General features: G+C 48.9%; 1 long non-coding RNA gene across 1 annotated transcript; it reads left to right on the top strand.

Moving 5' to 3' along the window:
- Positions 1–2,930: 2,930 nt before the first annotated feature.
- LOC141743145 (uncharacterized) lies at positions 2,931–13,948 on the top strand. The gene is made up of 3 exons (XR_012586965.1): positions 2,931–3,044; positions 4,709–4,882; positions 10,975–13,948. It is a non-coding gene; the product is annotated as an uncharacterized LOC141743145 (long non-coding RNA).
- The last annotated feature ends 990 nt before the right edge of the window (positions 13,949–14,938 follow it).

The raw sequence follows: 14,938 nt of genomic DNA, 5'->3' as shown, positions 1-14,938 counted from the left end.
TTGGTTCGCAGCAGTGGCAGCCTGGATTTGGGCGGCCGGGTAAAACATCCTTCCTTCCATGAGGCTGTGGAGTTGGACCTGGGTGCAAGCGTACGAGGCAAACTGCAGCATTGCCTCTCGGGGGTGGCTCTTCTTCCTCTCCCTGGGCATTTCAGTTAAATATCTGCTTGTTTGAACCGAGGAGACTGCCACCAATACGCAAGGGGTGTGAAAATCCCCTGCTCCTCGGCATGAGGCTGAGACACGAGCACCAGCTTCTGCTCCAGGGGTGGAGAAGAGCCTGTGATCGCCCAACTGATGAGGGGCAAGTATTTCCTCTATCAGCATGTTTTCCGGTGATGTATTCCAAGTCTCAGATGTTACATTTCTGACTTGGGCTTGGCTAGAGAAAAAAGGCTTTAGCTGCTTTCTTAAATTTCCATGAGCATTGCAAAGAGGAGGAGCTAGTGCATTTATGGACAGTGGCTGTGCTGGGGAAATGATTCTCTAAATATAAATGCATTTAGCGTCTTTATTTAAAAAAAATAATAATATTCAGCCACATATGTTAAAGGACTTTTAAGCTATAAAGGCAAAATCAAATGATCGAATGTTTGGGTTTTTTTACAAACTGTTTACAACAAAGTTCCTTGAAACTGAAATGATACCGGTTCCAATCATGAGCTAAACAATTTTCCTGACAGAAAAGCAACAAGCCTAAGCATTTTCTGGAAAACCATGCAGCTAAAGGCCAAGCCACAGACATGATTTTCCTGGTACTAAACACATATCTTGGTATGCGGCATTTTCTTCAGTTGGAGGCAGATTCATTTATTTTCAGTAGGGTCAGGGGTCCAAAGTGACTTGTGTACAGATGCGAGCTTTCGGAAAGGAATTTCAGAAAGCAAAGATGCAAAATCGACTGGGAGCGTGGGCAGGCAGCACACCGCTACGCTCCGGATCTCGCATCGTGCCTTTTCTTCTAAATATGGATGGAAGAATCCTCAGGTAGGACTAAAAATTAAGTCACTTGGTCAGAAATTAGGCGCTCACTACAATGACAGGAAAGATGTACTAAAGCTGTGTAGGAAAGGGTTTGAGTTCCCCCGGCCCCAAGGCGAGAGGAGCAGGGACAGCTGTGGTTTGCCAGGTTACCGTGTTCAGGCTCCAGTTACGTGAGTTTACCCATTGCGTGCCCTGCGTGCAACTAGGATAAATGGTTTGAGCGTTCTTGGATTGAATCCCAGAGTAACAACATCAGACAGAAAAGAGTAATATGGTGCTTTATTTTGTAATTCTGTGTAAGGTGTTTTGGTCTTTTTTTTTTTTTTTTTTTGGGAGGTGTGTACCAAGATGCCAGCCTCTGCAGCTGAGCGCCTCAGCTCAGTTTTTCTGTATGTTATAGAATTATTGACCATGACAAGAATAAAAAGAAAACCTCTTTTTTTCCTCCCACCCCAACATGCATCTTCCAAGTTCTCACCAGACGTCAATGCAATATTTGGACCGTACAGCTCGCAGGGAGGTTTGGTTGTTACGCTTTGGTTTAAGGTCGGTCTGACAATAAGCAAGTTGCTCTCTCATCTCGGCCAGATCTGCAAAACCTTGCTTTCTGATGTTCATAAAGCTGATGTTTCTGGGCTCGCAGGAGGCACCCCCCTTACCTATGCCAGGATGATGATGATGGTGGTATTTGGGCACAGTAGAGGGCAAGTAAAACCCTTTTTACATCTTGGTTTGGGAAGTCTGGTTGTCAGCAGCAGGCTCTCAAGACCAAAGAAAAATGTTTTAATTTTGGCCAAAAACTTGCAGAATGAAGAACGCGCCGAGGAAAGGTTAGCTGATCCTGCGTGGTTTTATTAGTATTCTGGGCTTCAGTCAGGAGATTAATAATGGCCACAGACAATGTGCCTTCATATTAAAGTGTCTTCACATGAGTAGTTTGGGTGAGTGCAAAAGGACTGCAAGGCACAAGCAAGCTGTCTTGTCTCGCCCCGACTGACAATGAGTCAACACTTTAATATAAAGAAGAGACAGTTGGTAACAGTCATTAACATAACAAAGTGCCCTATAGATCACTCCAAATTCATCTGACTGTTTTTAAGCAAATGTTTTCCCCCGAGAAGTGGCAGCAGAACGGTTTGTTGAATGTTTCGCTGCCTGGGCCACCCGGCTCTCCTGGGAGCGGGAGGGGTGCTCCTGCAGGATGGCTGGTCCTCAGACCTCCTAACAGAGCATGGTATTTTCTTGCAGTGACAGTGTGCCAATTTTTTATTTTTTTAGCCTGATTTCCTATCAAAGGTGGATTCATGGGGGGATGTGGTGTGTTTATATGGGTTTTTTGGTTTGTTTTTGGTTTTTTTTACCCCCTTCCCTGTCTGTTGGCTTCCTTTGTTGGACAGCTTCAAGAAGAACTGACTTCTGTTAATATAGGTAAGAAGAAAAAGGAGTCAGATGGGCTGTTGTTCCTCCGTGTGAAGGAGATGCACAAGCTCGGCCACCATGCTCTGTGCTTGGCCAGATCCCTGGATGAGTGGCAGCAGAGTCTCCGTGCTGGCAGGATGAAAAGTGGGAAGCAAGAGGGAAGAGGGGAAGGAATCTGGGGTGCAGCACTGGCAGCCGTGATGTACATCTGCTATTCAAGGGGTCTGGGTAGAGGCTAAGAGTAGCTCCAAGGAGGGAAGAAACGCCACGCATAAGAGCAGCTCTGTTAGTCTGGTGCTCATGGAGACATTTGCTTGACTTCTCTACGTCCCGTCACGCTGGGATGGTGCAAGAAATGCATTGGTTGAAGGCACCAAGAAGCCATTGCGTGTCAGCCCAGAGCACCCTGGTTTTGTTGTTGCTGTAACTCGCGTGTGCTCTTGAACTGTGGTAAGACTACGGGTTTCTCCTGCGTTTTCCAAGGGCTGCCTGCCGGTGGCAACAGGGCTGGGGCCGTGCTGGCAGCTGCAGTGGGTTTGGATCCTCCTGCTGCCGAGCGGACTTTGCTCCCCGGCAGCCAGCCTGGACAGAAGCCCCGATTCCTGGGAATGACGTAACGGAAAGGTTCAGCTCTGGAGAAGGTAAATCACGGGAGTTTGGGACACGTTGCTGGCTGGCACCAAGGGTAGAGATACCAGAGCAACCCAGGCGGGGAGTAGTTTTGAGAGGCATCAATTCACCGTTTATCACTGCGTATCGGACTTTGCTGCGTGCTTACAGACAGGGCATCGCCTCCAGGGCAGCTGCAGGCTGGGCGGACACCGGGTTTGGGATGCCTGTGTGTGTTCTGGCACCTGTTGCTCAGGAGCATGAGAGAAATCCCTGGCTCTCCCCGAGCTGTCAGTGTCCGAGGGGAACCATCCGGACCCCCTCCACCTCCCTCTGCCCGCTGCGGCCGGGGCAGCCCCGTGTGCTGGGTGTTCATCTCCCCTGGGGGAGCATGAATGCAGCCCTTTGTGCGGGGCTGGGCCGGGGGTCGCGCGCTCCTTCAGGGATGCGGAGGGTGGGCTGGAAGATGTCCGGGTGGGACCTGGCTGGGAAGAGGGGCTGTGAAGATCTCGGGAGCAGCTCAGCAGCCCCCCGCGCTCATTGACTTAATTGGGGCTGCGCTGCGGGGCTGGAGGAACACAAGATGGCCGGGATTCTCACGGCGTGGGGAGGCTCGCCGGCGACGACCGGGAACCGGCCAAATCATTAACGTCAATTAAGTACAGAATGCGTAGATTACTGACATGTTATTGTTAGGGCTCTAAAGGAAATATAATTGATAAAACTCCCCCACCCACCCCAAGAGGCGGCCCTTTGTGTTCCCTGTGCTTTCCCCTGCCGGCAACGTCTATCTCCTCCCGCAGCCCCGCGCTCCTTTCAGCAGCCCCGGACAGCATTAACATTTGAATTAACATAAAATCACTTTCTGAAATCTGTTAGCATTTATAGCGTTGCTGTACTTTGCCTGATCATTGCATTTTTTTCTGTTGGTTTGAGCTCGGTGAGTTTTGTTTTGGTTTGGGTTTTTTTTTTTTTTCAAATGATACCAAACATAGACCTATTATGCTGCAAAAATCGCATATTTGTTTAATGATTTCCCATTGGTATCTTTGTTGCTATGAACCAAAGCAGTAAATAGAAGCTCGCGCGTTAATGCTGTGTTGTTCTACATAATAAATTTGAATATCCCCAGAAGAATATTTTTAACAGGGATTTTCTGAATAAAATGCATACGTGCCAAGGTATCAGTAATTACTTAAAATCGGTTTTTGACATTTAATGTTGACATCTAAAATATTTCCTTTAATTTTTGGTTGCCTCTGCAAAGAGAAATAATGACATTCGTCCTAGGGAAGGCTGGATGGACAAATAACGCTTTTACTCATAATGAAATGAAAAGCAATAAAGAAAATGTGCTAAATGTCAACAGTAAAGCATATCTTCTCTTCACGTATTATGAGGAGAATATACCCCAAAATGTGTGTACACACACAAAAATCCTTTAAGTGACTTAATATGTTTGAATATTAATGGTTTGAACGTTAATCCATTGCAATGGTTCCATTTTTTGAAAACTGGCTATTTAAATACATTATTACCTCAATAAATTCTCTTATGGTCACTGTGGTAGCCATAGTATGAAAAATAATCACCATAAATCTGAATTTACAAAATATCTCCAAAATTGCACCGTTTTGCTGAGGGAAACAGAAGATGAAGTATATATTATTTAACTCGATATATTTTGTCCTTGCAGGAGTTGCTTGTCTGAAAAACCAGCAGATGGAGTCTGTTGGAAGACACAAGGGCCCAGCAGTAGCCTAAGAAACCAGCTCGATTTTGTAAACCTTTGCCATGTGAGGTGCAGTCTGAAAACCTCTGCTAAAGAAGTTGGTCGATGCTGAAGCATCTGCATTTGCCGGGAACCCGGGTGAGTCGGTATGGGATCCTGTGCCCCTGGTAGAAAGGATTTGGCTGAGAGGGGTCAAAGATCATAGAATCACAGAATGGTTCGGGTTGGAAGGGACCTTAAAGATCATCTAGTTCCAACCCCCCTGCCATGGGCAGGGACACCTCCCAGTACACCAGGCTGCTCAAAGCCCCGTCCAGCCTGGCCTTGAACTCCTCCGGGAATGGGGCAGCCACAGCTTCTCTGGGCAACCTGTTCCAGTGCCTCACCGTCCTGACAGTAAAGAATTTCTTCCTAATATCTAATCTAAATCTTCCCTCCTTCAGCTAAAAACTGCTACCCCTTGTCCTATCGCTCCACTCCCTGATAAAGAGTCCCTCCCCATCCTTCCTGTAGGCCCCCTTTAGGTACTGGAAGGGGCTCTAAGCTCTCCTCGAAGCCTTCTCTTCTGCCGGCTGAACAGCCCCACCTCTCTCAGCCTGTCCTCATAGGAGAGGTGCTCCAGCCCTCGGATCATCTTTACGGCCCTCCTCTGGACCCGTTCATCTGCTGGACCTTGTACCATCCCTACGGCTTTCTGCTGGATGGTGGAAAACCCAACAGACTTTGGTTTCAGCACAGCCAACTGGTATTTTCCAGCATTAGCGGCTTTGCATTCAACTGTGCAGAAGCGCAGGAGGGAGGACGTCGGACTGAGTGTGGGCAGGGATGCTCCCACGCCACCGCTGTGCTGGGGGGAGCATCGCTGGCCTGGGGGAGCGGGGCGGTGGTTCGGGGGTGCGGGAGGGCTCCGGGAGCCACCCCACAGCACAGCCGCACTGCCGGGCCAAGCTGCTGGGGTGGTCTGAAGGGAAAATGAATGTCAGGCTCTTATCTTTCAGCACAAGATGCTGCTCAGCACTGTAAGACCTCTTCGAAAGGCAGGCTGCGATGTTTTGTGTTGGAAAGCATCTCCGTGGGAACATGGATGCAGGAGAGGCCAGGGCAGAGCCCACGTGCGAGGCTTGTCCGTGTGGTCAGGTGGGGTGGGAAAGCTCCTTATCCCTTCTTTTCTTAGTTTTTACAATTTTTTGGTTAAAATAGTCGTGAGGAAAATCATGAAGCACCTCCATACTTTTGCATCCCTGAGTGTGTCTCATTCTGCACAAACACACATCTTTCTCCCTGATTTTCCTGGAGTCCTGACCCGCATACACAGGGACCGACCCTGGGGTGCCCTCTCCTAGCTCAGTCAGGCATCTCTGTAGGTTTAGGACTATAACAATGGGATTATCTTCACTGCTAAAACCTCAAAAAGCTGAGCACCCTAACTATGAATTACAGCCTTTCATATCTGCAGCTGAGTTTGACATGTGTAGCTGCAGCTGGCCCTACCTCTACAGTTTTATTTGATAAATCTGATTGATGAGGGTTTTTTAATTCCTCTCAATCTCTTTAAATTAAAAAAAAAAAAAAAGAGAGAGAGAGAGAAGTTGAAAAGAGCTGTAATTGCAAGTGAGCGCTATAGAACCCTACAGCCAGCAGGCATGCTTCAAAGGAAACCGGGCCAGCCTGGACCCTTTAGTTGCTGGCTAGTGAGGGCTTCAAATGTGCCTGCGCGGCGAATGTGTTTTAATTTTGATCCATACCAAAAGAGCTTAATTGGAAGATACTGGGGGTTTTGATGTGTACAGCCTCTTCAATGGGGTGAGCAGAGGCCGCCGTTAGAGCAGACACCAAAGGTGGTCTCTGGTGTGACGGGGGGATGTCCCGGCAGTGGGGAGCTCGCTGCCAGGCTCCCCCGGTGCAGGCAGGCACGGCCTCCCCTCCTGCCCGCGGAGCCGTGGTCTGCATTTGATCTGTATGGAGGAAAAGTTTCCTCCTCGAGGAGCAAGAGAGCCGCTTGGTGCGTTTAAAGCCCCGACGCTTACGGAGCAGCTTGGCCCGTGCCGCTCTGGGCACGCACAGCCAGCTGCCTGCTCACCCTCCTGCTGCTGCCTGTCTGCGTCAGCTCCCACCCCATCCCACCCCATCCCATCCCGCCGTGCCCCCAGGAATGGGGCGCAGAGAGCAGCAGCCGCCTTCTGCTCTCCCACCACCTTCCCTGGCCCTCTCCCCTGCGTGGCCAGTGATTTAAGCAGCTAATTTTCATTAGTGCCAATGTGCCTTGCCCCTAACTCTGAACTACCAATTAAAGTTATCGATTCTGATCAGCAAAGGTACTGAATTCCAGTCAGAACTGAAAAAGCAGGAACTAAACTTACGGAGACAATCTGTTCAACGCAGCCACGGGTTAAAGCAGCTGATTTATCATCTTTGTATCTTTACAAACACTAATCCTCAGGATGTGGGTCTGGACCAGCTCCTGCGTGTTTGGAGTCTTCTCGTTTCGCCCGACCAGGACAGATTTGAGCTGCGAATCTCCAACTGTTGCCCTTGAATAGCTATCTCCTCAGAAACAGGTTGATTTTTTTGTGGTTCAGCTGATTAATTCTACAGGATGATTAGTTATTGTGGAAAGATAATTTTGTGTTTATTGGTTTGGGACATGAGAGTTTATCCCTTTATTTCCTGATCCTGCAAACACAGCCAGTACCAAAGGGTTATTGTTTTGCACTGACTTCTGCTGTGGATTCTCATGTGGCATTTCTCAGCCTGCTCACTGAATTTGGTCCTCAGCGCACCGTGTCTCCACAAGGCACTATTAGTCCATATATCTGTGTTCTGGAGAAGATATTTAACATTTTTCTGTTCCAGTTTCATCTGACTGAAGGCTGCATCCCAACTGTCATTGATTGTTGGGATAATTTGTCCTGGAACACACGAAAAAGATGCTTCATTCTGTGTTACTCGGTCTGAGTTGATTCAAGAGGCAGGAACGGCGGCATTCCTCTGCAGCAGGAGCGACCTGTGTCTGCTCGGTGCATAGCAGTGGTTTAAAAAGCTAATAGTATGTTTGAACTAAGAGTGAGGGAGAATATGAAAGAGTATTATAATTGTGCATAACAGAAATTTCTATAATTAAAAATGGAATTCTCTGCCATTGGAGCAGAAATAGCAATTTTCTACCCAGTGAAGCTCCAAATTATTTTAGAGGGAATTAGATGTGTTCTCCTGGACTGTGATCACTCTGAAAGATTTTTTTTGATGCTAAACTGTATCTGAATATTGGAAAGAGCAAGCTGTGTTGTCCTCTCACCTGCTGCTAGCTTGAAAGTGGAAACATCAGAGACAAAAGTGTAATAGCTTTTGGATTTGTTACGCAGTTATGTTCCCTCTTCACATGATTATAACGTGGGAAATACCTTCTATAACCACTGTGTATTATCATGCACAGGTTTTTTCGCTGTGTTTGAGCCAAGATGGCTATTGGCTTTATATGCAGTTGAATGCCGAGAAGCTACTTTTGCGGATTAGCAGCTGAAAGGTGGAGGAGGTTCCTGCTCCAGGACAGACCGCCCTGTGTGAACAGAGACCTGCAGAGCAGGCTGAGTGATCCCGGTGTGAGGTACCGGTGTGTCCAGGAGCGGCCTGGCCCAGGCATTCCCAGATGTGCCATCTCACAGTCCCTCCAATGCAGCCGCAAAACTGAGGAATCCTTTTTTTTTTTTCTTTTTTTTTTTTTATTCTGTTTGTTCAAAATGAGCTTGTGCTGTAATCAACCATTTCAGCATAACCCCCACTACGTTTCTGGCTTTCCCAAACCTGATCTTCCGCATGCCAGAAGGCTGCCTAGATAGGCTCTGGAGATAACGGCAATGAAATATCTGGGATATGTGTATGCGCTCGCTCTGGCACTAGGTTGCCCTCTAGTTATATTTCCACTGCAGTTCACTCAAGGCTGGTGGCATCTAGCCCAGGTTTGCCCGAGCAGTGCTCCTGTGCGTCTTCCAGGCTGGGAGCCTCGTGTGGTCTCACATCAAGCATCAGCCCCAGGGTAAACTACGTTTGCGTGATTCGTTTTACTGAATGGGGGAAAAATTCAAACGAGCGCTTGCTCACGTGAGAAAGTATCCTGGCAGGCTGGCTCTGGGCTGGCTCCCTCGGCTGGGCTTGGCCACGGCGTGTTCGGTGTAAATCGTAAGAAAGCGATGGGTGTTTGCCTCCATTAGCTGGGGTATAAATATTGCTGCTCTGCCCTGGCTATTGACAGCGAGCGTTTTTCTGCTCGGCAGCCCAGTGCCGGGCGCTGACAGGCTGTTCCAGTTGGGAGGCTGCCTGACCTGCCCTCTGACCCGCTGCTGTGGAGAAGAAGGTTCAGTTTGTGCTTAATGTACCGGGCGGGCACCCAGGGGACCCTCTGCAATTCCCAGTTCTGCCACAAACTTCTACTGTGACCTGGGATAAATCATTTAATCTCTTTCTGCAACAGCTCGCCTTTTGGGGAGAGAGGTGGGAGCAGCAATAATAGCCTCCTTCATCTTGTCTGCATTAGGGCTGTATTTTAAATAAAGCGTGGCACCAGTCGTCATCTATTTAAAGGAATGCCTTCCCAAAACAGGTTGGTTTTTACTTGGCACTTAAGACTTAAACCCACACCTGACCAAGGCTTGCACCTGAGTTGGGGTATTAGGGCTTCGCTGTGGTGCAGCAGGTGATAAAGCATGTTGCTGCAAGGGCCCGTTGGTGCTTCTGGTCCCTCTGCCTCTCCCGGCGCTGGCTGTGCCCTGCTTTTCCTGAGGAAACTCTCCAGCTGTCCCCTGATGTCTGTGTTAAAGCAAGAGACAGCCAAATGCTGCCCTACCTAGCAGCACGGGGAGGTCAGGCGAGGGAACATATTTTACTTGCCGAGCTGATATAATTGTTTAAAGCAAACAGACAGCTCAACATTTTTGCTAACTTACAAAATCTGGCATCTCGGGAGAACGTGTTTGGACTCAGCAAGGCCACTTTCACAGGCAAAGCTTTGTCATTAATCTGCGTGTTTGGCATTGCTGCTGGAGAGCCTCCTTTTTGCTCTGAATGAGATGTATATTCATGGACTGAAAGTTGCCCGGTTTTGTTTTTATGCCGGCCGCGTGGTTGTGATGGGGTGGGATCTCCGTGCACGGGCTCTTGGCTCTCCCAGCTGCAGCGGCACAAAAGCTCCGGTCACTGCTGCCGGGCTGTCGAGCGGAGAGCGAGCTCTGATTGTATCGGGGCCAATGCAATCATATCACCTGCCAGTCTGGGGAAAAACAGGGTCTAAATAAGATGCCGAGTGTGGTCAGAATTAAAAGGATAAACAGCATCTTTCGCTTAACGAGCTCTGTTTAACATGTGAGACGCCCATGCATGCTTTATCTGTATTCTGACCAGCGAGGAGTCTTACCCAGACTTCATACAACAATTCATCACGGCCGATTTGTGCAAGGCATATTTGAGATGTAAGATGTGTGACTCAACCTCTTTTATTCCCTCATTAATTTTCTATTCTGCCTGAAATGGGTTCTTAGAGTGCTCATCACCAGGGTACAAGCGCTGGTGAAAATGGGGCGCCAGGATTTCTGCCCTTATTTTTGTCACGGGGGCTGGGTAAAGGGGCAGATGTACAAACGCCCGGGTGTGATGTGGGCTGGGTGTCCTGAGCCACCAGCACCTACTTCCACCTGCGGCTGCTCCCGTGCACGTGCAAATCTGATACTGAGGGCTCATCGTTGCTGTACCGCTGATGGTGTTTTGAAGAAAATTGGTGACTGAGCAATTGGAGTTTGAAGTTTTTGGCTCATGGTGATACTTCAGAAGACCTCACCTGGAAGTGCTTGAAGCTCTGGTTTATTTGGTCAGCTTGCATGTGCATCTGCTGAACTGTGTATCTCATGCAGATTTGCTTTTCTGCTCCAGTTCTTCTCTCCCTTTCAACGCTTCTATACGCGCTTCTCACTGCGTCTTTGTATTGCGAGCTTTATATATCTTTCTGCTGTGATATGTATTAACTGCTCAGACTCCCAAGGTTCTCAGAAGATGAATGGCTTTATCTATAAGATTCCAGTAATAATCCGTTTGTGTATGAAATGTGCTCTTCAGCATTAGCCCATCACAGAGGGCTGGCATTATCTGATAGCTGCAGAGGAGGCTACGGGCAGCAACTGCCTTCTGAGCTGCGCCTCGGGCTCTCCCAATAACTCCTGACAAGTCACTTAAATTCCTTGCAGTTCACCGTATCCAAAGGCAGCCATCGCTCAGCTCGCTGGATGCCCGGGATGCTGTGTGGCTTCCTGAGCTTGCACCTGTGAAGCACCCAGCCTTCGGGGAAACACAACTGGTAAGCGCTTACACTCCAAGCAGTGACCCCAGGCACCTTCCCAGGAGATGTGGCAGTGGTGTAAGAGGACTCGGTGACAGCAAGCACGCTATGTGGGGGTGTTAGAGAAGAGCCCCCCCCTCACCCACCCTCCTGCGAATCCCCACCTCTGGGGGAACTGGGTTTTTCCAGTCGTTTCAGGTAATGCATGCAGCAGCATGGCAGCTCGCTCCGGCGTGTGGTGGTCCTCTCAAAGTACCATCTGCTGGCTTCTGATTTAATTCCAGATGATCTTAGTCCCGGCAAAAAAATGCAGTCTTTGCCGATCAAGGAATATAGAGCACGCGGTAAGTACAGTTCAAAAGCTGCATTACCCTTATCTATTAGTAATGATCAATTAGCATGAAGGTCAGTGGGCAGCTTGGAAATGAGTCAGATAAGAAGGGCAGAAGGAGGATTTGAATGGAAAGGAAATTCTTGATTCATATTCGGCGTTTAAAGTCATAACTCTGTAACAGTGGGGGTGGAGGGTAGCGTTAAGTAGTCCTGCTGTCACACTGACTCAACCAGAGTGTAAATCACGGTGCAGGGAGTGCTGTGGCTTTTTCCTGGTGCTAAAGCATCGTACCATACCACAGAAGGGATTGCAAGTTGCAAGAAGTCCTCCTTGCCCTCCAGCCCACCCTAAAGATCCCTGGGCAGCGTGAACTCCCTCGCATGGCACAGCACCGCAGGGCTGGTGGCTGCCGTCAGTGCCACCAAGAGCTTAAAATTCCGGTCCTTGGCTTGCACCGACATGAGCGGGATGGGTGGTGAGGGGTGATGCAGGATGGAGGTGGGGGGCCTCCACGGTCTTCTGAGCATCATCTGGGCAGGAGGTACCGTTCAACACAATGTTTTTGGTGGAAGAAGAAAAGACGACTTGTAACCAATTAATTAACTTGCAAATCTTGCACAGATGATCCGTGCGTGCCACATTAAACAGTAACTGGCCCTTCCCAGTGTGTATGTGCACTCTGAGGTAAATAAAACCGGTATTAAAAAACATTACTGAGGGTCATCACCTGTGCACACCCAGGGTAATGTGGGCCCCTCAACACCAGCATGTGCTGCAGCCTGGTTCCTGCTGCGAGCTGCTGCCGTTCAGGCAGAGATGGCCGGGCACACAGTTGGGGTAGGCAGCGTCACAACGCACTGCCTACACGCTCTTTTTACCCTGTCAGCCACTGTGAGTAGGTGTAGCTTAAAATGATCTTATCTTCACCTGAGTCTCCTTCTGCGAAAGCAGCCAGCACGCTGCCAAACAGACAGGTTACGGGGGGGTAAGACATAGAGGTGGGTGTTTTGGTGTGACACCCCATTTGCAGGAGAGGAGATGCAAGGCCGTGCCCGGAGGGACAGTGGGGGGGTTCTCCCTGGCTGCCAGGGTGGCTGCAGGGGGAACAGTGCTCTCTCTGCATCCCGGGGCTGCGGGGACAGCCCTGGCGTGGTGGCCACCACTGCCTCGGGAGGGACCTGGCCCCCAGCTGGGGAGCATCCTCCCCAGGCCAGGGAAAAGGGAGCTTCCTCAGAAGACACATCAAAGCTGTTCCTGGGTATAAGAACTGATGTCTGAGGCAACTTCTCTGGATTAAAACAAAGCGAACTGTGGCACTTGCCACAGATTTCAGACAGCGTGATGCGATCTTTCTTGTTTTCTCACACTTACATATCCCGGGTTTTCACTGTTGCTATGGGGCAGGTTGGTGGATGGGTGAAAATAAATCTGTCACTTTTTGGTGTGTGAAGCTTATTTCTGCCTATTTCTCCCACACACAGGTACACGATCACGCATGCTGAGGCTTAACGGAACACTTCACCTCCTTCCGCACTGGGTGTGCGAAGAAACACACGTGCGCTGGGCTTCCAGCTTCTGTTCCCAAAATACCATATGTTCTGGCCTGTGAGCTTAAAATATCCTGATGAAGTGATGTTTTAAAGCACGAGAGCGCTACACACAGGGTTTCTTCTCCGTTCTCTGGAGGATAATTAATCCCCTTGAAATAGAGAGATAGTAGTGAAATAGGTGCTCTTGGTACCAAGCAACTGCACTGCCTGCTGAAGATGATGAAACGTAAGTACAAAAGAGAATAGGTAGGGGTAGGTTGGAACCGGTGTTCCTGCCTCTGACAGTTTACTTTGATGAATGCACTCATTCACTCAGCTTCACCATTTGGATCCTGCATAATCAGAGATAACAGGCGGATGGTTTGCATGAATAACTAAGTTTGTCATGTTTAATTTTCTTTAAAAAAAAAAAAAAAAAAAGAAAGAAACAGCAGTTGCTTTACCCTCATCCTTCAGGCCCAATACATATTTATAAATTGTCAGGAAATGAAAAGCCTTTTAACAGCACGCAACAAGCATGCAAAGCTAGCAGGAGAAATGGCTGGGGGAGCAGCTCGGGCGGGCTGCCCTCGCTCCGCCTGGGAAGGTGGTGTGGGCAGAGGATGCTGCGCAGGCTGTCTGAATTATTAGGACGTGTGGCACTGGTACTTGTTTTGTGTTCTGCAGACGGTGTCTTCTGACAACTTGACATTGTGCGACAAGAAGCCTTAAAACTGAGAAATAAACCTGCGTTTGGCAGTCAGCTGGTAATTCAGCAACTGACTGTGCTGCTTAATATTTGATGGGGTGCTTGCTTTATAGTGCCTATCCCGTCACCGACAAGTTCTTAAAACATACGGAAGGCGCAGCTGGAGTTTGCATGGAGCAAAATGGTGGAGGAACTTCTTCTGCTGAGCACTGCAGCCACGTCGTCCCCTCCAAAGCCGGTCCCGGTGGAAACATGAAGGCGAAAGGACTGACTCACTCTCTCCTAAGATGGCTTTGATCCAGGACCAGCCCTTCCCAGCCTGTGCCAGGCGTAGGTGCGAGCATCGTGGCTCCTATTGAGCACTGCTAATGTTACAATTAAAAAAATAATCCAGTCTCTTTATTGAGCAAATGATTTCTGCAGAGAATAGTGTGATATATTAAAATGTCTGTGCAGAAAGCTCCCAAGGGAGAAATTCAGAAGAAGAAAGATTGGATCACTAAAACTGAGAGAGAAACCAGGAGTCGCTAATGTGAAGCTGAAGGAAGAAGACCAAATCTAGTTAGAGGGTCTTCTAACCAGCATGGCTTTTTTCATAATCATCCTATCAAGATGATCTTTGCAATAGGTAACCTCTGACTTCAATACCAATATATATGTCACCAGACACAAATCCCTCAAGAGCTAACTCAATGATATTTCAAGTAAAAACTACTAGGCAGAAGTGCAATCTGATTATCGGCGTGTATGCAGCCTGGGAGGCACAGAAGATCTATGAACACTGAGGCCGGGGAGAAGCGCGGGGCAGGAGCAGGCTGAGCCCCACGCTGTGGTCCAGCTGGCTGGCCACCACTGCCCCTCCAGAAGTCCCACTGATGGCACGGGGCATGTTACAGCAGATCCCCAAAGAAAGGAAATCTTGAGCTGATTATCAGTATTAATCGTTATCGATACAGGCTGGGGGATGTTGTGATAGAGATCAGCCCTGTGGAAAAGGACTTGGGAGTACTGGGGGATGAAAAGCTGAACATGAACCAACAATGTGCACTGCAGCCCAGAAGGCCAATTGCATCCTGGGCTGCATCAAAAGAACCGTGGCCAGCAGATCCAGAGAGGTGATTCTCCCCCTCTGCTCTGCTCTCGTGAGACCCCACCTGGAGTACTGCGTCCAGCTCCAGAGCCCTCAGCACAAGAAGGATGTGGACCTGTTGTAGGGGGTCCAGAGGAGGGCCATGAGGATGATCAAAGGGCTGGAGCACCTCTTCTATGAAGACAGGCTGAGAGAGTTGTGGTTGTTCAG

This window comes from Larus michahellis, chromosome 4 (assembly GCF_964199755.1).
Source record: "Larus michahellis chromosome 4, bLarMic1.1, whole genome shotgun sequence".
Lineage (NCBI taxonomy): Eukaryota > Metazoa > Chordata > Aves > Charadriiformes > Laridae > Larus > Larus michahellis.
This window is presented reverse-complemented; position numbering and strand designations above follow the sequence as displayed.